The 22,772-nt window shown below is 44.9% G+C and overlaps 1 long non-coding RNA gene across 1 annotated transcript in view; it reads left to right on the top strand.

Moving 5' to 3' along the window:
• The first annotated feature begins 4,984 nt into the window (after positions 1–4,984).
• The window catches only part of LOC115071077, a 50,800-nt gene continuing 33,012 nt past the window's right edge, over positions 4,985–22,772 (top strand). The window contains exon 1 of the long non-coding RNA XR_003850191.1: positions 4,985–5,097. This is a non-coding gene — a long non-coding RNA (uncharacterized LOC115071077). The remainder of the gene's footprint in view (positions 5,098–22,772) is intronic.

Here is a 22,772-nt window from a genome sequence, read left to right as displayed (position 1 = left end):
GTCTTATTTCAGGCAAAGGAAGACAAAGGAAAAGGGAACAAAAATTAGAATTTGCAGACAGAGGTGGGGTGGGGGAAGCGTGGTGCTCAGAGTTGTTAAAGGAGAACTTTTGCTCTGCTCAGTCTCCTGTGCTGCAAAACCAGGTATCCCCTCTGAGAGTAGGTTTAAGATTTTAATAGCCCTTTTACTGATGTGATGCTGGAGAGGTTTTCCTGTTGTCCTTTAAGAATGGGACTATTATGAGACTCAAAATAGTCATGAGCTGTAAATTAAATTCAGACGTACGTTACCTCTCTTGATGACCTACCCACTCCGTGATTCTTGTTTTTCTTTTCCCTCTAAGAAGACATCAGCTATCTCCACCTCCCCCGCTCTCCCATCTGTCCTTTTCCTCCTGGCTGAAAGTGAGTTTTTTTTACTTTCTATTTATTTTAATTAATGGATTTTAAACACAAATGGTGAAACAGTTGATGTTCAGCTTCAACAGGCAGTGAAAGGGAAAGTTGGCTCCCTCACTTGTCGGGGAATGTCTCTGTGTTCACTGAGGGCACTTGCCTGGACAGCCTCGGAAAGGGCAGGCTGGAGACCCACGGTTCTGTGTGCTTACGAGGGCCGGAGCCCTGAATCCAGGGTCCAGGGAAGTGAAAGTGGGAAGAGCTCTGAAATGAAGCTTCTTTCCCCGAAGGTGCCCTGCCTGAGGGGCTACTACATCGAGAATTCACCTTCCTGAGCATCTGACTTCCTGAAGTAGGTCTGTTATATGTGCTGCCTTAGAGAGGTCCTTGTGGGGTGCATCGGAGCGATGGAGCCTTCCCCGACTCTGGTGATCTTAACTTGGGGAGCTAGGGTCCAGCAGTCAGTGGCCACCGAAATCACCCCAGCCCCTGGCTTCTGAGTTCATTGCTCAGTCCCAAGAAGAGTAAGGAAGTGGAGACTCGGGGGGGGGGGGGGGGTGATTTTTAAAGGAAAAAGTGAGAAAGGGGGAGGGGCTTCATGGAGAGACACAGTCTGTGCTGCCCGCCCAGTGGCCTTGAATGGGTCTTTTGGGAGGTAGGTACTGTTAAGACTGGCCATGTTTTTGGCTGAACTGGTGAGGAGTCCACAGGCCCTGTGCTTGCTCCCTCAGCCCAACCAGCACTGGTCACACCGTGCTGCATGACCAGCTCAGGGTCTACTGTGGGCTGCCCTTCGTATATATAGGGAGTTAACTCCTTCCTCCAGGCCTTCTGGAAACCTTGTCCAAGAGCTGCTCTCTTGTGTCATCTTAGAGGCAGTGTGAGAAGTCACACCACCACCTCACAGTGGAACCTCTGTGGGGGGGAGGGGCGCGTCTTCGTGCTTTACCGCTTTCCTGCCAGCTTAAAAATGTATCAATTAAAAAAATGGTCATTATATGAAAATAAGTAATGTGGTTTCATACTCGACCTGCTACGGATCATCACAAAAGACACTTTTGAAAGCAGAGGACACTCAGCGGTACGCAAAGTGATAGTTTTGATTTCTCTTTTGTGTCTCTGTTGAACTTTTGGTTTAAGTGGATTTTATTGACTTTTCCTGAATATACATCATGCAGTACAATGAGCAGGGGTTCTTGTTTGAAATGTTAGCTCTTATTCTGCGTTTCTGCAGTGTGTTTTTCAAAAGAAAACTTTTTCCTTTTGAGCACAAATTGCCATGCAATCAGAGTGCCATGTATTGCTGTTGGGAGAAGCAAAACCTGCCTCAAGTTAACTACACATTTCGGGAGGACATGCTGAGGTGATTGACAGCCAGCATCACAGCCCCTTGGATGCCTCTAAGCCAGCAGCCTTTAGTTTAATTAGATAATTAGCCCTGGTCAGCGTGTAATGAATGCACAGGCAATTAGTGGTGAATTTGGACTGCTAAAGCCTATTTTTCCTCTTTTGTGTTCCTTTGCTGTCATTAACAACTTCACTGAACAATTTATATCTTCACACGAACAATCAACTTTATTCTCATCAAATTCCTTGCAAGCGATAAAGCAATGAGACCTGATGTCGGTTACACAACATTAAGTGATTATGTTAAGTAATGCCATTTATTTGCCTGGCCATCCCGCGGCTGTGCTGTGTCAAACAAATGGGGCTTTGAGAAGCAGTGCACATGCCATGCTTGTGAGGATTGCTTTGTCAAACCAAGCAACTCATGAGAGATGCACCTCCATTTGTAGTCCTTTCTCAGTAGCTTTCAGTAGACCCAAATAAAAGTTCCACAGGTTTTCCAGAGGCCAGGCCTTCAAAACAGAGCCTTTCTTTGTTTCTCTGATCTTTCTGAAATGATTGACAGGTCTCAGGGAGTGCAAGCTCTGTGGGCTGGCCATCTTAGCGGCAGGGACATCTTTTAGACTCATGGGTGACAAAAAACACTAGTTTTTCTCAAGTGTTTCATCTCTAAGTCTTTCCATCCGTTCTAGTCCTTCAAAAGGGAGTGGTGGGAGGGAAGGGAAGTGGGGGCAGGATAAAGGTGGAGGCTGTCTGTGTGCGAGGCAGAGGGAATTACCAGAGAAGTCCATGCATGTTCCTAGTGCTGTTGCTTGGAAGGCATCCAGTTGCTTAGTTCTAGGTGTATGAACTGAAACACTAAATTATATTTCAACCAGAAATGAGTTTGGACAAGTGGACATTTTAAGTTTCTATAGGCAGTTTCTTCCCGTCAAAGTTCATAAAGTCCTCAGTACACCATGTTCTTATACAAACTCTGCTTTACTTATTTTTAAAAATATTTTATTTTTATTTTTGTGTATGTATGAGTATTGCCTCTATGTATGTAAGTGCACCCATGTTGTGCAGTGCCCACAGAGGACAGAAGAGGGCGTTGGATTCCCTGGAACCAGCATTAAAGACAGTTGTTAGCCATCTGTGGGTGCTGGGAATCAAACCCGGCTTCTCTGCAAGAGCAGCCAGTGCTCTTAACCGCTGAGCCACATCTCCAACCCCAGCTTATTTTTAATATAATAGGATTTAGAAGATTAAACCAAGTGTTAGAAAATTAGCCAATTAATAGCCACTTAGGAATTTGTTAAGAAATGTAAGGCTTACTACTTAAGCAGAATTAAAAATGCACAGAATTTTCTTCTTACTCGAATGCGAACATTGACTTATCTCTTACCTTGAGACTTACCATCTGGCTGGTCCTGGAATTACTTCTCCCTCTCAGCAGTGCAGTACGTAGCAATTAGAATTTCAGAGATACCAATTTTAATCACAACTTCCATTTCCAAAATAGAAAAACTTACTCGAACTATATAAAGCCTCTTCCTTTTATTCAATTGACTGTCTAGAAGAGTAATTTAAGTAATTCCAAATCAAGCTCATGGTATCCCAGAGATGTTAGGAAAATAGAGAAAGTAGTGCGAATCCTTCTAAATCCTAGTCACATTTGCTCATAAGATGGACACAGAAAGTTCACTGGCATCCAGATATCAACTGTTAGCGCAGTAGGCTTTCTCTGCTATGACATTTGACATTTGGGTGGCCAGTCCTCTATTGTGGGGTGATGCCCCATGTATTGTAGGGTGTTTAGCAATGTCCCTGGCCTCTGTTTGCTAGGTAACCACAGCACCACTTCTCCGCACCAGTTGCTTGAAGAATAAACACCTCCATCTGTTGCCACATGTCTCTAGAGAAGTATCCTCTGGTTGGGAATCAGTGCTACAGAGTGAGAACTTGGCATTTTCTTCCTTTAATAGCTGTGTGTGTGTGTGTGTGTGTGTGTGTGTGTGTGTGTGTGTGTGTGACATATGTGTTCTAGTTGGCTTCTCCATTGCTGTGATAAAATAAACTGACCAAAATCAACTTGGGGAGTGTCCTAGTTTGTTCTTCATTGCTGTGACAAAATATCTGACCACTACCAACTTGGGGAGGAAAGGGTTTATTCAGCTTACATCTCCCAGGTCACAGTTCATCAGGGAGCCCAAGGTAGGAACTCAGGGCAGGAGCTGGAAGCAGGAGCTGAAGCACGGGCCATGGAGGAGCGCTGCTTACTGGCTTGCTCCCCTGGCCCCTGCTCAGCTTGCTCTCTTATCCAACACAGGCCCACCTGCCCAGGGGTGGCACCACCCACAGTGGGCTGGGCCTCCCACATCACTCAACAATCAAGAAAATGCCCCACAGACATGGCCACAGGCCAGTGCAATGGAGACTTCCCCAATTGAGGCTCCCTCAACCCAGGTGTGTCAAGTTGACACTAAAGCTATCCAGCACAGGGAGGAAAGGGTTATCTCACCTTCAGCTCACAGTTCATCGTGGAGGTGGAGGACAACCAGAGCAAGAGCTCAGGGCAGGAACTGAAGCACAGACCATGGAGGAACACTGCTAACTGGCTTGCTCCCTCTACCCAGGTTTGTCAAGTTGACAGCTGATACTATCTAGCACAATATATGCAAGTGCATGTATTACATATAATGCATATTATACACATATGCATACATATAGTGCATTCATATATATGTATACACATATTTCTATATAAAATGAAGTGTGTTGAATTTGGATGTCTAGATAACCTTTAGTAAGTCTTCATAGAGATGAATCACTCAGAACCCCAATGAACTCAAATTTGGGATGATTTGGGGGGCTCACTGATAAAATGCTCCTGCACCTGAGTTCTCATTGACTTTCCCAAATGGCCTGCTGCAATGCTGAATTTCTGCACTTAGAAGTCTTCTTTAGAATGCAGACATTCCCAAGGAGTATCCTCTTATACTAGATCTGAAGCTTTAGTTTTTAACAATGTGTACCTACCTTTCTTCTGATGACAAAGTCCTTCCGGCAAAGAACCTGGGACTGCAAGAGCTGCTGGGGTGGGGGACCCCTGGGTCGGGAGCAGAGGAAGAGGTGGCATGACTGACAGGTGACTGCTAGTGTCTTAGTGCACCTTACTCTCAGCGTGAAGTATGTTTGCTCTTTTTTTTTTTTTTTCCAAAAAGTAATGAAACAGCCACAGTATTCTTTAATAGGTGAATGAATAAACAAACCGTGCTCAACCTAGACAGTGGACCATCTTTCAGGACAGAAAAAGATTTGGAGAAAAGTCGCCGCATGGCCCTGTGAGAAGCCAGTCTGAACGACGTAGTCGGTGAGTACAGCTATATGATATTTGGGGGAAACTAAGCTATGGAGATGGAAAAGGCAATGACCACCGAGGCCGCGAGGACAGACAGAACATCCAGAGGACAGACGAGTCTTCGTGCTGCAGGGCTTATTACAGTCAGGTCCTGCCATGTAGATCTGTCCAAATCTGTAACTGTACACAGGTGTGAATCCTGGTGTAAACTGCGGATTCTGGTTAACACTGTAGGCAGGCTCATCAGCTGACATATGCACTGTCAGGACTGTGCATGAGTGGGAGCAGAAGACTTGGGAATCTGGTTTAAAAAGCAAAAGTGGTTAACACACACACACACACATATTGTGCACCTATATGTACATCGTGGTGTGTGTGTGGAGGTAAGAGGACAACATATAAGAGTTGGTTCTTTTCTTCCACCGTGTGGGACCCAGGGATCAAGTGCAGGTTGCCAGGCTTGGTGGCAAGTGCCTTTACCCACTGAGCCATATTGCCAACCCTAAAGTGTTGGTTTGTTTTTAAATAATTAAACCATGTACTTGACATAGTAGTTGTTTTTTAGTGAACATTCTTTGTTCCTCTATGTTGGTTATCCAAAATTAAATTTGCAAATATTACTGTAAGTGAAGTCTAAACATCTTTTTAAAAAAATATTTCATTTTATTATTTTTATTTTATGTGTATGCATGTATTGCCTGCGTGTAGGTAAGTGCACCCGTGTTGTGTGGTGCCCTCAGAGAACAGAAGAGGCTGTTGGATCCCCTGGAACTGGAGTTATGGACAGTTGTTAGCTGCCATGTGGGTGCTAGGATTCGAACCCTGGTCTTCTGCAAGAACAACCAGTGTTCTTAACTGCTGAGTCATCTCTCCAGCCCCCAAATCTAAACATCTTAAGAAGCATTGGTTAATTGGATCTCCTGGCATTAAACCTGTCATCCATGCTGACAAGGGTGACCCGAGAGGTGTGGCAGCTGCTCTCTCTGTCTGATGTTGGAAATACTCTCTTACTCCTTACAGCGTGGCGTGGTCCTGTGTGGAATACCTGTAACCTCTTGAAAGTAGTTCAGGGGCTGAAGAAATGGCTCAGCTGGTAAGAACACTTGCTCTTCTTCCAGAGGACCCCAGTCTGATTCCCAACACTCACATGGCTTCTAACAACTGTCTATAACTCCAGTTCCAGGGGATCTAACAATCCCTTCTGGCTTTGGATGACATGGGTGTACTTACATGCAGGCAAAACATTCATACACATAAAAATAGTTTAAAAAGTACTTGTTCAGGCTGATATTCAATTGAAACAGCAACAAACCCTACTCCCTCTAAGACCTTCAATGATGACTGAAGTAATGTTCTGTTAGAACTTTTTAAAAAATATTTTATTATTTTTATGTGTATTCTGAGTGTACTATATGTGAGTGCACCTGTGTCGTGCAATGCCGCGGAGGTCAGAAGAGGGCTTTGGATTCCCCTGGAACTGGAGTTAAGGATGGTTTGTTGCCACCACGTGGGTTCTGGGAATCGAGTCCAGGTCCTCTGCAAGAGCAGTCAGTGCTCTTAACCGCTGAGCCATCTCTCCAGCCCCTGAAGGAACTTTCTAAAGCAGGAGAGACATGGAGATGTGATGGCAGGCATGTGGAAGTTGGGAACTTAAGGGGCTTCGCCTGTTGTGGCTCCATGAAGGTGAACCTGGGTCCTCTGCAAGAGCAGTCAGTGCTCTTAACCACTGAGCCATCTCTCCAGCCCCCATTTCCTCATTTCTTTCTAAACTGAGAGTCCCAAAGTATACCACAAACCCCAGCTGGATGTAGACATGAGGCATCTCCTTTGCAAGGCCCAGTACAGAGTCCAACTCTGGTCTCTGAGACAGTTGGCCTGTGTGAACCCACCTTTCCCCTTACCTGAATTCTGAAGTTCTGTGTTTGGGTGCTCAGAGTCAACATCTTCACCCCCTGCTTCCCCCATGCAGAACTTAACTTTGCTAATCTTTAAATGCAGTGCCTGCCTCTGTCTCCATCTCTCAGCTGGCTAATAGCGCAGATGTGTGGGACCTGTGCAAGCTGCTCCCCTGTCTCCATTATGCCCAGAGACTTAGTCAGCAGTAATGGCATTGGAAGGTTCTTCTCTTCCAGTCCCATCTCATGTTCTGTTCAAGAGGGCTACTAGCACGGAACTTTTCAAACAGTTGGATGACCTCTCAATAATTTTTAATCCCGGAAAGTGAACCAGTTTATTCCAAAATCCACAGGCATTTTCCAGTGAGACATTAAGTGAAGTTTATTCAAAATGTTAAGGTCTTTATTCTGTGGCAAACATTTAGACATTGCCTGCAAACAAGATTTCCTCTTATGTCCTGGAAAAGCAAACCCAAATTTTGTGCTTGGTTCAGATGTCAAGGTGTGATCTAGTTGTAGCTGTGATGCCCCAGCCCAGGTTGACTTTTCTGATATTTCTTCCAGAATACTGAACATCTGATAAAAGAGCAGGTGTGTGTGTGTGTGTGTGTGTGTGTGTGTGTGGAGAGAGAGAGAGAGAGAGAGAGAGAGAGAGAGAGAGTTGGTAAGGAGAGATGACTGTGTGTTCAGATAGTATCCAGTCTTTATTAACCCTCTTGTCCACACTTCCTAGCCAAGCCTCTTCTATTTAATGTATGAAATAACAGCTCAGCTCTCTGGGGTCCTTGGGACTTCCCCAACACCAAGGGTATGGGATGCCTTCTTGTATCTCCAAGCTGGGGAAACCCCACTCCGGGCAGAGGGCCAATTTTAGAGCCAAGAACTCATTAGAGAGATTCAGACACTACCTGCTGCTCCAGCCAACCTCACCAGCTTAGAGAGAGGAAGAACGAGGAAAGACGGGGGAATGGCCATAGGAAAAGATGCTCCTTGTTTGTAGAAATGAGTTTCATGGTAATAGTCTTTTGGAGACTACAATCCTATTTTATCTAAATGACCTAAATGGATGCTTTATGAGTTAGGAGAGAAAAATCAATCTCAGTACTGCCTGGTTGCAATGTCTTTGATAAACACAGGAGCAAAAATTCTCAATAAAATACTGGAAACCAAAAAAATTCTAGAACACATAAAAAAGAACATTCACCATGATCAAGGTACCTTCATTCCAGAGATATGGGAATGGCTCAACACATGCAGCTCCATAACTGTAACATCATATAAATGGACTCAAGGACAGAAGGCTTTCACAAAGTCCAATGTCTATTTCTGATAAAAGACCTAAAGAGACTAGGAATGGGAGGAGGGCATCTCAGCACAGAGAAGGCTGTGTGTGACAGACCTGCAGCCAGTGTTCTGGTAAACAGAAAACCTAAAGCATTCCACTAAAGCCTGGGGCAAGTCAAGGGTGTCCACTTTCTCCACTCTTATTCAAGCTAGTGCTTGAAGTCTTTAGTGAGACCACTGGACAGGAGCAGGAAATAAAAAGGGTAGAGCTAGGAAAGGAAGGTGTCAAAGTGTCCTTACGTGTGGATGATGGGATTCTATATGTAGGAGGCCGTTAAGACTATCAGAGAGCTTTTAGACAAGCTGGAGAGATGGCTCAGGAGTTAAGAGCACTGGCTGCTCTTGCAGAGGACCTTGGTTTGGTTTCCAGCACCCATATGGCAGCTGACAACCATCCTTAACTCCAGTTCCAGGGGATCTAGCACCACTCTTCTGCCTCTAGGTATTGCACAATACCAGTGCACTTACATATTTGCAGCCAATACAATCATACATGTAAAATAAAAATTAAAAGAAAACTTTTGGAGCTGGTAAACACTTTCACTAAAGTGGCAAGATACAAAATTTATCTACAAAAATCAGAAGCTTTCTTATATATCAATAACAAAAGGGCAAAGAAAGCAGGGAAACAATCCCATTCAATTGTAACAAAATAAATAAAACCCTTTGGAATAGGCTTAACCAAGGACATGAAAGACTTCTACAAGGAGAACACTATAACCCCAAAGAAAGATTGAGGGAGACGCTAGAAGATGGAAAGATCTCCCATATTCGTGGGTTAGAGAGGAACTAATATTGTGAAAATAGTTTTACTACCAAAAGCAATCTTCAGATTCAAAGATCCCCTCAAAATTCCAGTGCCTCTAGGCATGCTGGGCATGCCTTTAATCCCAGCACTCAGGAGGCAGAGGCAGACAGAGCTTTGTGAGATTGCAGTCAGCCTGGTTTACATGGGGAGTTCCAGGCCAGCTGGGGCTACAAGGAGACTGTGTCTCAAAACAAACCAGCAAAAACAAAATTCCAATGCCATTCTTCACAGAAATAGAAAAAAATCTTAAAATTCATATGGAATTAAAAAGACCCTGGAGACTCAAGGCAAACCTGAGCGGAAAGCATAATGCTACAGGTGTTACCGTGCTTGATTTCATGTGAGACTATAGAGCCAGGGCAGCACACTCGGCATATCCTCTCCACCTTTGTCAGAACTCCTAAAGGGAGGTGAGGACACAGCCACCCTGTAACTCCCAGGTCTTTTCTGAGACCAGCACATTGGGCACGTTGGCTCTCCCGATTCTGGTTCTTTCTTGTGGGGCTGACTTAGTTTGTGGGTTTCCTTCATGAAACCCAGGAATGGGTATAAAACACCATTGCCATGGGTCAAATGTGTTCCCCAGGATCCATGTGTTGAAACCAATCTTCAGTACAGCAGTGTTAGGGGGATGAGTTAGCTGGGTGTAGTGGTGCATGCCTTAAGTCAAACCTCAGGAGGCAGAGGCAGGCAGATTTCTGTGAGATAGAGGCCAGCCTGGGGTGGTCACTATAGCAAGCTCCAGGCTACATAGTGAGGCCCTGTCTGAAAAAAGAAGCCACCCCTGCCAAAAACAAAACAAAAACCCAAAACAAACCAAAAAAGAGGATGGGCTCATGAAGTCACAGCCGTCACCATGGATTAATGAAGGGTAGCTTTTGAGAGCAAACCTGAGAAGATGAGCACAGTTTCTCTCTTCACCGTTAATCTTGGGTCGGTGCAGCAGTAGGTCCGACAACGCCAGGCTCAGTGCAGATGCCAGCACCTTGGTATTAAGCTTCTCAGCCTCCAGAACTGTGAGGAATGCATTTGTTTTCTGTACATTCCCAGTCTGTGGTATCTTGGCTTAACAATGCAAGGTATGCTGAGATGAAACAGTGATCCTCTGAATGGAGTCACTGAAGCCCCTGCACCAAAATATAGGCAGACCATGACGTTGTCCTCTGCTGAGCTATGGACACAGATTGAGCCTGTTTGACTCACTGATAGGCTTCCTGCCCTGTGGCTTGTATTGACCTTGTGGTCATATAACCACTTATTTGGTCTTGTTGTTTGAATCATTATAAGCCAGCTTTTCATACATGGTAAATCGCGCGCGCGTGTGTGTGTGTGTGTGTGTGTGTGTGTGTGTGTGTGTGTGTCTATATCATAGGAGGGGTTAGGTTCTTGATCTGTGTGTTTCCATTCTCCTTCAGCATCACAGTTAGATTTGACGAGCAGATCCTTGCCACCTCTAGCCCAGGTTACTGATCACGTTTCAGTAGGAACTTGCAGCCTGTGGCAGGGATATCCACCCACTGCTCTAGTAGAACCATTGTTTCCAACTGCTCTGTGTCCTGGCTGCCACCAGCACTTGCTGTGTTTCCCATCTTGTCTGTAAGGCTGTGTTCATGTGGTTCCTGAAACGCTGGTCTGGAATGATGACACAGCAACTGTGCTGTTTCCCTGGGTGGATTCACCGCGCCTTTGTGGATTCTCGTGGTCCTTTCTGAACTCAGTCTCCTCCCAGTGAGCATGGCTTTATTTAAATGTTTGAGAAACATCAAGATGTAACTCAGTTTATCGTTTTTATTTTCCCACTGTGCTCAGTTTTATGGCTTTAGGCAAATCAATTCACTTCTTCAAATTTACTATTTTAAGGAACATCTATAAAACAATGGCCATTTTATTATTTGGAATCATATGTTTAACACTATATTCTAGAAGAGACCTGTTAATAACAAAGATTCATCACTACCTAGGTCATCCCAAGAACTTTCTCCAGGCTCTCAGAGGAAATGATGAAAGCAAGAGTTCCCAGCCACAGCATCCTTAGGGACACGCACCTCTTCCCACAGGATCTGCCTGGCACTCTTTCTAGGTGGTGCTTTCACTCTGTTCATTAAAATCAGCTGTGGTGCCCTGTATTGACTTCCCAGAGATGCATGAGCTACAATGCCTGAACCTTATTTTCTGGATGGCTGGATTCTAGGTATCTTTGATAATTTCTGTCTCTGTCTCTCTGTGTTTCTTCTGTCTGTCTGTCTGTCTGTCTGTCTGTCTGTCTGTCTCTCTCTCTCTCTCTCTGTATGAGTGTGTACATGCACATGTATCAATGTGCATGTGGAGGCCAGAGGTCTTCCATTGACCTGGAATCTGACTATTTGGCTGGGCTGTCTGGCCACTGAGCCCCAGGGATCTCCCATCTTTTCCTTCCTGGGGTTGAGATTACAAGCATGTGCCACCACATGGGGTGTGGGCACCAGACTCCATTCTTCATTCCTGCGTGACAAGCAATTTACTCACTAAGCTGTTTTCCCAGTCCAGTGATCTCATAAGTTCTCAAATTTTTAAAATTAAAATCACTGTATTATGATTAAATCACAACTAAAAAAACAAAAATGTAATTGAAAATGAAAGTATACATGTATATACTCCATGGCTTCAGAATGGCCCTTCTCGCTATACAGAAGTTCACAGAAATGTGTAGAGTTTGGGACTGGGCAGGTGTTCATTGGAGTGACTACCTTAATCTAGCCGCTGCATGATGTTTTGTGAGTTAAAGATTCTTTTAATCTAAAAAAACTAAAGAAAACCCAAAACTCCAAACAGTTGGGGCTGAAGAGATGGTACCTCGATTAAGAGAGGTTGCTAATTCTTCCAGAGGACCTGAGTTCAGCTCCCAGTACCCATGTCCACAGCTCCCAACCACCTGTAACTCCAACTACAGGGGATCTGACACCCTCTTTTACCCTCTGTCTATACCTGTAGACTCGTAGCATACTCACATACACACACATAAATAAAAATCTTTAAAAAAAAGTTTTCTGAGAAAGCTTTTATTTTTATGACAAAGTGTTAGAAGATAGAGAGCTCACAGGGATTCCCCTTTCTCACTGGAAGATGATGTCAGGTGTTTTAGTAAGTCCCTTGACGATGTGAGCCAACAGGCATGGGGGAAATATTCATGCTAGAGAAGGGGAGAACAAAAGACACAAAAAGGTTATGAGTCCTGAGACCAAGTCTGGGACTACCTACATTCAGATTTCTGATTATGTGAGATCACTGAATGGCCTCATTGTTTACATGACTAAAGCTGGACATTTTGTAACTTGCATCTGAATGCATTGTAGAAGGCAGGGAGCAGCATCTCATGTAGATACTGCAGCTATCCTGCACCTCCCCTCTGTTAGACTTTAGCCCCGGATTCAGAGAAACTGAGTAGCTGACCACTGTCTTCCAGTCCTCAGGGCCATCTTGCTCAAATGACCCCATCTTTTTTTCCCCACTTTTTTAAATTGAGCTTTTTAAATTTCATACATTTCCCACTCAAATCTAGACCTCCTCCCCCTTTCATGCCTCCCCCATCCCCCTACGAACCCTATGCACTCTGCCATACATGCTGAGTCCTATTCATTCAGGTGTTTGTACCCAAATGTCCTTCAGTGTAAATGTGTCCACTGGAGTCTAGTCAGCCCATCCAGTGGTCGAATGTAAATCATACTCTCTGTCACCCAGCAGCAACCAGTCTCAAATAGTTCTCCATCTAGCACTGGCCCACCACCTATTTCTCACCTCCCCTTGGGTCCTTGTTTAATTGAGCTGACATGGGTCCTGTGCTCTACACCACCATTGCCACAGGCCCACATGAGCAAGCCTCCAGTGGTCTGGAGGCCTCACCTCCCTGTGTTCATGAACCAGCCCTGGCTCTTACAATCTTTCTGCTTCCTCTTCCCCAGTGGTCCCTGAGCCATGGATGGGTGAGGTTCCATATAGGAGTCCCATCCTACACTCTACAGTCTCTTATTCTCCGAAACTTGGCCAGTTGTGGCCTTCTGTGTGCATCACAGTCTGATGATGTACATTATCCTCACCCTCCCCCACTACCTCCCGAATCCCGCCATCTTTCCTCTCCTGACTTCCCTCCTTCCCCGACACCGTGGTCCCTGTATGTCCCTCCCTCCCTCCTCCCTGCCCATTACTCCCACTTTTTCCACCTCCCTCAGGAAACATCTGTTCCCTACTGTCCCCTTTCAGGTTGTTTCTTGTCCTTTATCTCCATACGTCCTTTCCTTTCCCTGGCTCCTGGAGTTACATCGTATTTTACACACTTACATATAAGGGATTGGTGCTACAGTCCACAAATGAGGGAGAACATACGTCATTTGCTTTTCTGCGTTTGTGTTACTTCACTTAGTGTAACACTCTCTAGCTCCATCCATTCACCTGCACATTTCATAATTTCATCATTTCTTACTGCTGAGTCAAACTCCATTGAGTAGATGTACCACATTTTCATTCATCAGTTAAGGGACATTTAGGCTGTTTCCATTTCTTAGCTATTGTGAAGAGAGCAGCAACAAACATGGATGTACAGGTATCTCTACAGTAGGATGAGTCCTTTGGGTACATGCCAAGGAGTAGATGAACCTATCTTTACCCACTCAGCATTGTAGGATCCACTTGATTTTCTTTTTTATAATTTAACTTTCATTATTATTATTATTATTTCTGTGTGTGTGTGTGTGTGTGTGTGTGTGTCTGTCTGTCTGTCTGTCTGTCTGTCTGTCTCTGCACCTGCATCTGTATCTGTGGAAGTCAGGGACAGCTTGTGGGTGTCGGTTCTTTCCTTCCAACATGTGGATCCAGGGACAGAACTCAGGCCACCCAGCTTGCCAACAGCACCGGTCCTATCTTGCTCACCCTCTGCTTGATGTTTTACTTCCCTTCTACTCCTAGTCATGTCTCCTGTCCTAACCAGCATGAAACTTTCAGGACAGAAGCTGGGTCCTTTGCTGTTTTGTGCTTTGTTCTTGTACTGTGAGGAGAGAAGTTTCTCAGTGGCTGGGGCATAATGAGATCCGAGACATCTTTTCTTTATCCAGAACAGAATGGAGGGAGACAGGCAAATGGCTTATTTTCAGAAGGCACACACCTCCTTCTTGGTCTTTTAAGTTGGGAAACAAAGCTAATGTGTTCTGAGATTTCTTTGTGTCATCAGCAGCATGGGACAGGGCCTTCTTTGAATTTTGGTGGTATGTTGATATTTCCATTCTTTCTACACAGTTTAGACTCAGGATTGGGTGGGAAACCTGAGACGCTTGGCTGGATTAGACGTTTGGCTGGTAATTGTGGAGTTAGGGAGCTTCATGGCTTAAGGTTGTCTGTGAAGTGAACATTTTACCTTTGGGGTCAGTTGTGCTGCTACAACTTAAAAAAAAGTCCTTCACATGAGCATGTTGGTTTTAGGGGATTTTGTCATGATTTGATGAAGTGGAACTTTCGGTTGAAATGAGACTCTCATGGCTTTTGTGCATTTGTGTGTGTGTGTGTGTGTGTGTGTGTGTGTGTGTGTGTATGTGTATGCGTGAACAGGCGTGTTGGGGAGGTAGACTGGGGTGCTAGGAAGGAACCCAGCACCTTGTACGTGCTGGCAAGAACCATGCCACTGTCTGACCCCCAGCCCTACCCCAGTGCATCTTCATCCTCATTGCTGAGTTAATAATGTCAGTATCACCACCAGCTTTACCCTCATCCTTCCTGTGATGGACCACCTCCCTGTCCAAGGCCTGGCTGCTCTTTCCTTCTCTCCAAGCACAAGAGCCTTTTGTGAACCCCAAGATGTCATTCTAACACACAGCATTGTACCAGCCACTGTGGGTTCTCCTTGAGGTAGCTGTGGGTGGCCGTCCATTTATTTTCCTGCTTCCTTTTTGTTTCTGTGAATTCTGCCCTCCACTTCCCCCCCGAAGCACATGCCGTCCGTGTCATCTGAATGGCCACTTAAAGGCAGGATCAGAAGTTTGTTGTTTCATTCCTAGCATAAATCAAAACTTTGTGTTCGCGCTGCAATGCGAGCAAGTCCAGGAATAGCTTTGGGATTGCTAAGTGTCTGGAGAGCACTGACTACAGACATGTTTTGAAGCTGGTCATAATAGTTGCTACAGCTGTTAACAGTTCGTAGAAGAAAGGCAGCATTATGCACCAGGCTTAAAATGTGCAGGACTTGCATTGCCCAGAAGTCAGATTGGGATAGAATCAGATTTTTTTTCCTTTCTGAAACTGAGCCAGGAAAGTCTTCAATAACTAGAGAAATTCTTTTCACTGCTGAAATACACATGAAGGACATTGTGTTGTGATAATTCCTTATAGCTCCTCATGAAGGTTGTCTTTGTGTGAGTGGATGTACAGACTGTACTGTGTTGTTTTTATTTATTCGGCATTCTTTATTCTAATGTCCTGTCCTTTTTCCTGACCAGAAAGATTGTTATTGAGCCCTTCACAAAGCTGAAATCATGCAGTGTGTTCAAAAATTTTAACAATTTAAAGAAGTTATAAAAATTTATAAGTTGGCTGAATGCTTGGGAAATATCTGCATATTTTAATATAAATAGGTAATGCAAATATTTGTTCACTGCTTTGAGAGGTGAGTCTCTGTTTTCCAAAAGGCCCTGCTATTTAAATTTGGTTTGATTGTGTTGAAATAAGGACAGTGTCCATACTGAATGAGGCCAGATTAAATGCTATCATTGTGAGCAATGACAGAAAATAAGTTAGATATGTGGTACCACCATGGGCTAAAGACCCCCACAGTGGTAACTAGAGTTCTCATGAAAGTAACTTCCTTTTAGTAATTTTTGTTCTGAGTTTCCAATTTGAGATTGAAGTTTGGCACTTGAGAAGAACTATTGAGACCATCTCTCTGTGTACTGTCAGTTTCACTGTTACTTAAAATGAACCAGCTGGACGTGGTGGCACACACCTTTAGTCCCAGCACTCGACAGGCAGAGGTAGGTGGATCTCTGTGAGATGGAGGCCAGCCTGGTCTACATAGTGAGTTACAGGCCAGCTGGGGCTACAGGGAGACCCTGTCTCAACAAAACCAAAAAAGCAAAAGCAAGCAAACAGAAAAGAACTGACAGGGCTGGTGAGACGGCTCAGCGAGTAAAGGTGCCTCCCGCCAGATACGAAGAGACCGCATGGTAGATGGTGTGGGCTAATTCCACAGGTTGTCCTCTGACTGCTATATGTGCTTTGTGGTGTGCACACTCACACACTTACATATCCAAGTGTAACAAAAATATAAATGAACTGAGACTTAATCAAGGGTTGACTATCTTGAGGGGGAATAAACTTACACAAAGAAAAACAAATTAGCTAAAATAAAAAAATAATAACCTGAGTGTGAGGAAAGTGCATTGACTGAGCTCTATAATTAAGATACAGACATTTAGAGTGATCCTGGGCCAAGGGTCTGTGTAGAAGGGCTAAGATCTAGGGTTCTAGATCTTTTTGAAGTGCAATGCTAAGGGTCAGTCAGTCAGTGGGAGCCCAGAGGACAGATGGCGCTCTAAGGAGACAATGTACTCAGACTCTTTCAGTATGAGAGACCAGATGGGAGCCTGTAATATCTGGGAGATGGGACAGCTCAGAGTGTGGGCAGTGGCCGGAGGGACCACTGTGTCATGCAGACACAGCTGAGGGACTTAGCTGGAGGGTTTGAGAAAAACTCTTCAAAGTACTAATGACTTCTCACCTCCTCCAGCAATAATTCCACCAGCCAAGGCCCCTGCAGTGGGCAGGATCGGGGTGATAACAGAAGAGGACACATGGGGCAGAGCAGGTCTGTCCACAAAACCTGACAGAATGCATCTGGTCAGGCGTAGGCTGCCACCGTGACCGTGGCAGGGATCTCCAGCAGGCTTACTCAGTCTGCACTGTACTCAGTGGGACTCCACTCTAAGACTTGTGGGACAGGGTATACCCGGGGAGTCGGCCCTTTTGGAAGAGTGGCTCACGGAGGAATGAAGTTGATAATGTTTTCCAGGGAGAAGACCCATGGACATCAGCTTTTGATTTCCTACACTAAGAAGCCCTATTTGATTGAGAAATAATATCAAAAGTTGCCATTTGTGGAGGGCACAAATGGTACAGAGTACCAGGCACTGTACTGTCTTGTTTAAGAAGAGAAACCCGAACCATGGTGGCACATGTCTGTAACTGGGAGGCTGAGGCAGGTTTGCAATAGAGGCTAACCTGGGTTAAATAGAGAGCCTGCCTCAAGAAAAATAATAAACATAAGCCGTCACATAAGTAGTGGAGGGAACTGTAGAAACAGCTTGGTAAACGATGACATCCAGGCTGGTGGTGACCCACAAGAGACACAGGGAAACTTGTCTGAAATCCTGGTTTGTTTCAGACACCGTATCTCCCTCCGGCCTCTCCTTGTCTCTCTAGTCCTTGTGGTCTTCAGTGAAAGAATGCAAAGCAGACACTCAGGGCGAAGCACAGAAGGTAGAGACTGTATTGTAGATAAAGCAGGACACCTCAAGGGCTGAGAGTGGGCAGTGGCCATGGGACATTGTGCAGAAAGACGGCCTCACAGGGTGGGACTAGACGGGCCTGAGAGACTGCTGTGAGGACCTATGTGTTTAAGTAAGCATTATATTATTTCTTTTTTAAAAAATTATTTTAGGTTTATGTATATGAGTGTATTGCCTGCATGTATGTAAGTGTCATACTGCCCATGGATGTCAGAAGAGGGTGTTAGATCCCCTGGAACTGGAGTTACAGACAGTTGTTAACCGCCATGAAGGTGCTTGGAATTGAACCCGAGTCCTCTGCAAGAGCAGTCAGTGCTCTTAACCACTGAGCCATCTCTCCAGCTCCACATTATATTATTTCTTAAAGTTTCTGGAACAGTGTCCTGAGAGGTGTTTTCTGTCCAGGAGATTGACAGGTCCATTGGGATTAACTCTTAAGGGAGGCAACAGCAGTATGCTTTTGTTTTGTTTGTTTTGTTTTGACCAGGAAGCCTCTGCCTAGATACTAATGGTCTTTCAAGTAGTCCAGAATCTCACATCTCTACCCAGGACCAGAACTAATCAGATCCCATTCTTCTGACTAATAATCAGGGTCCTGTAGTTTCAGTTCCTGACTTTTCAAGCTGCTAATTAGAAGGGAGAGGTTCAGCCCCAATGACCTTCAAGCCTGCTAATATCTGGCTAGCTACTGAACACTTGGTAGATATGTCTCCTTACTAAAGCCTGCTTTCTTGCTAAATAATACCAACCTGAAGCACAAAATTCAGATGTCTCAGTCAAGAAATGAAGAAATAAAATATGTGTTTATTGTATCAGAGTATGCTGGACTATGTCAACTTGACACACCTGGGAAGAGGGGGCCTCAGTTGGGGAACGTCCTCTATTGATTGGACTGTGGGCATGTCAGTGAGGCATTTTCCTGGGGGGTCCAACCCAATGTGGGTGGTCCCAACCCTGGGCAAATGGTTCCGGATTGTATAAGAAAGCAGGCTGAGTACAGGCCAGAGAAGCAAGCCATGGAGCACCCCTCCATGGTCTCTGCTTCAGTTCCTGCCTCCTGCTTCCTGTCCTGAGCTCCGGCCTTGGCTTCCTTCAATGATGAACTATGGTCAGGGTGTTTAAGCCAAATAAATGTTTTCCTCCCCAAGTTGGTTTTGGTCAATGAATTATCAAAGTGGTAGAGAAGCAAACTGGAACTCTTCTAGATGACGAGAACTTCTGAGGGCTCCCCGGAAACACACATACACACACACACACACACACACACACACACACACACAGTGTTTCACAGTATCTCCTGGGCTTGCCCTTACCAATTCTCTTGGAGTCAGGTCTTCTTTGGTGGGTGGAATAGCATCAGCACAGCCTGATAACGGGTAGTACATACAGGTCCAGGCAAAGGGCAGGCAGGCAGGTGGTTCAGTGGAAAACTGGCAGGGGCTTCCCAGCTACGGGAAACTATTGATCATGGTCCATCTATGCAGAAATGTCTGGCTATAGCTGTCAGATCTTAGGCATAAGGATCAAGATTTAGAGGTAAATTCCTCTCTGGAGACTCGGGCACCTGGAAAAGGAGCCAAGACAAAGCCCTCGAGAATCATAGAAGGAGGGAGCACCTGACACTGGACCAGAAGAGGCAGGCTGGGTCACAAAGAAGGCTCAGTAACCAAAACCAGAGTCAGCTGACCCGGGTGGGCGCAGGATGGCACAGCAAGATTGCCTGTCTGCAGACAGCTGGCACAGAAACAGGCAGGGACCAAGCCTCAGATAGACCAGAGGACTGGGGAACGTTAGTGACTTGCTCTGAGTGTGCCCATGTTACCGTCTTCAAATCTTGCTAAGTCTGACTTTGAGACCTGACCTTTCCCTTACTTCCTTCATCTCTTCGTGGGAATCTGTCTGCTGCCACACCCCCAGGTGGCAGTTCCTGCTGAGGGAGCCCCACAGATCACTGGATCACCAGATCACCAGGCTTTGGCCTTCCTTGAGAAATGAAGAGTGGTGGCATTTGTTAATCCACTGTGTTTTCTAATTGCTATTATTTGAGAGTTTTACCCATGCATATGTTTTGTTGAAATCCACTCTCAATCTTTTCCCTCCAAATACTCCTTATCCCCCCACTTTCCCCTCCCAGCTTCCTGTGCTTTGTTTTGAAACCCACTAAAATCATTTCCCGCTGTTTGTATGTGCATACCTGTCAGACCATCTCCTGGGGCATGCGTAACCCCGCTGGGAACATATCCCTCAAGAAAACAGACTCTCACCCTGCCAGCAGCCATCAGTTGTCAATAGCTCCTGAGCTACATGTGGGGCTTCATGAGTCCTTCCCCATCCATGCTGGGATAGATTTTGTGCAGGTCTCATGAGTTACTATAATCACAGCTGATGTGAATTCGTGTGTGGAATGGTCCTGTGACACCCAACAAATACTGTTTCGCTGCAGATATCCACTGCCTCTGGCTCTTAAAATTTTTCTGCCTCCTCTTCTGTGATGATCCCTGAGCCTTGGTGGGCTCCCATTTAGAGCTGAGAACTCCACAGTCTTTCTCTGCATGTTGACCCATCATGGCTCTCTGTATTAATCCTTTTGAAATATTTCCCATCTATTAAGTTTAAATGATAATAATAATGGAAATGATTTTAAAATATTTTTGTTTTATTTTATGTGTATGAGTACATTGCCTGCATGTATGTAAGTATACCCGTGTCCTGCAATGCTTTTGGAGGTCAGAGGGGGGTGTTGGATTCCCCTGGGATTGGAGTTAGCGATGGTTGTGAGTGCTGGGAACTGAACCAGGGTCCTTGAAAGAGCAACCAGTGCTCTTAACCACTGAGCCATCTCTCCAGCCACCGTGCTGGAACTATTTGATCATAGTGTCTTCAGTTCGGCAGAGCAGACACTCAAGACAGAGTTATTGACTGACTGAATAATTGTACCATAGGTGCTAAATTGAAATGTGTGTGACAAAATGCTTAAAAAATCAGTGAGCACAATAAAGTGGTTGTTTATGCAGCTAAACTTGGGCAATGTGTGTGTACGTCCACGGTAGCTATCAGAGGGGACAGCAATGCCCTTTTCTGGTTCATTTCTTTCCGCTTAGCAGAGAGAAGGGAGAGGGAATCATTGCCCACGGAAAAGGCCTGGTTGGGTGGATTTACATGGGTGGATTTACATGTATTCTCTTATCCATCTTCCTAACACCATGAAATGAATGTCATCAGCACCACTGTGTAGAGAAGAAGACCAGGGATGTTAAGTGACTTCCCTGGAGTCGCACACAAACCCAGTTTCCCAGTCCCACACTTCAGAGGACTTTCTGTGCCACACAGGACACCCCAAGTTGCGTGTGAGCCCCAGTACTATGAGCAATCAGATCTGACCTCAGCTCAGTTCTCTGTCAGGTGGTGCGGCTGTCAACAAGCTCCCAGGCCACTGTCTGGGAGGCAGAGGGCAGGGCAGACCTCCATCTCCCAGAGAGTTTGGGCTTGTGGATTATTCCTGTTCCAGTGAAGTCAGTCATATCTCCTTTCAGTCTCATTAGTGGCCCATTTTCAATAGTAAATCATGTAGTTCTTCCAAATAGAACTTTTTTAATGAAATAGGATAAAATATGATTGAATGACTGAGGTGACATGAAGTCCAGTCCAACAGCCCAAAACACGTTAATTCCATGTTAGAACAGAACCCATGTCCATTCCTGCACACAGTGAAGTCAGTCATATCTCCTTTCAGTCTCATTAGTGGCCCATTTTCAATAGTAAATCATGTAGTTCTTCCAAATAGAACTTTTTTAATGAAATAGGATAAAATATGATTGAATGACTGAGGTGACATGAAGTCCAGTCCAACAGCCCAAAACACGTTAATTCCATGTTAGAACAGAACCCATGTCCATTCCTGCACACACACACACACACACACACACACACACACACACACGACTGGAGTTTTGTTCAATTGAAGAATGCGCTGTGGGGTTAGTGACATTTAGTTCATATATATATATATATATATATATATATATATATTGGATATCCATTGTATACTGTAGTTTAAAAGTTTTAAAATCTGAACTCACCCAGAACAACACAGTTCTCATTTATATTAGTTATCTTGATTGATCTGATTGGCTTGTGCTTGGTCAAAATAGTATTGACAGTCCATTTTTCTCTAGAGAAAAATGCATATCAATGAGTTTAGCACATGGACCAAGCTGCAGTTCCCAAAAGTGTGACCCACGAACTATGAGAGGTTGGTGGGGGAGGAGGCGGGTTGAGAGTCCCAGGCTCCATCCCAAACCATGAAACTATTTTCTGAGGTAGACCCAGGACCCGACATTTTTAGCAAGTTCCTAGGGACTTTGACTGCCCCCCGACCCCCCCAAAAAATTACATGCGTAGGATCAGGGAACCAGTGAGGTCTTAGAGAAAAATAATTGATTTGCGAGTGTGCTAATTGGGGTCTCTTGACTTAAGATTGCGAATGCATCTAGACCTTGGACCAGAGGACTGATTGTAGGGCAGTGGTCACCCATTGGTCTTAATTCCACACTGCCTCCTCATGAATTACAAGCCCACCAACCAGGATGAGGAGAGTTGCCTGAGTTTATTATAAAAGGGGAGATGCTTGAACATCGATCTTTTTCTCATTATTACTTCTGTCATTGTGATTAATCTTATAGAGGAGTTTCCAGGAACTCTCTAATGTTATTAATGAGCTGCAGAAAGAGAGGGATTATGTGGACCAGAGTTTGGTCCATTCTGATCAAAAGGACCAACAGTGGGCAAAGGGGACTGTGGTGCAGGGGACCCGACGGAGTAAGTGGTTGAAGACTGAATGCCTTACTTTCCCTGGGCATTTGTGGAGGTACAAATAGGACTTTGTAACAGATGGAGGAAACACATAGGAAAGCTGGAATCCAGTTTTGAGGTCATCAGGCCCAACTTTCTTATTGTATAGAGCAGTAAACTGAGGCCCACAGGAAGGAAATGGCTGGGATTAATCTTGGCTCTTCCACCTCCTGGCCGTGTCCTGGCAGACAAGTTTCTTGTTTTCTCTGGTGTGAAATGGTGCTTGTGTCTTCCTGCAGAGTGAGTGAAACCACACTGTGGCATGGA

Source organism: Nannospalax galili, unplaced genomic scaffold (assembly GCF_000622305.1).
Source record: "Nannospalax galili isolate Female #2095 unplaced genomic scaffold, S.galili_v1.0 scaffold178, whole genome shotgun sequence".
NCBI classification, from domain to species: Eukaryota; Metazoa; Chordata; class Mammalia; order Rodentia; family Spalacidae; genus Nannospalax; species Nannospalax galili.
Note: the sequence above shows the minus strand (reverse complement) of the source record. Positions and strands in the feature narration are given on the sequence as shown.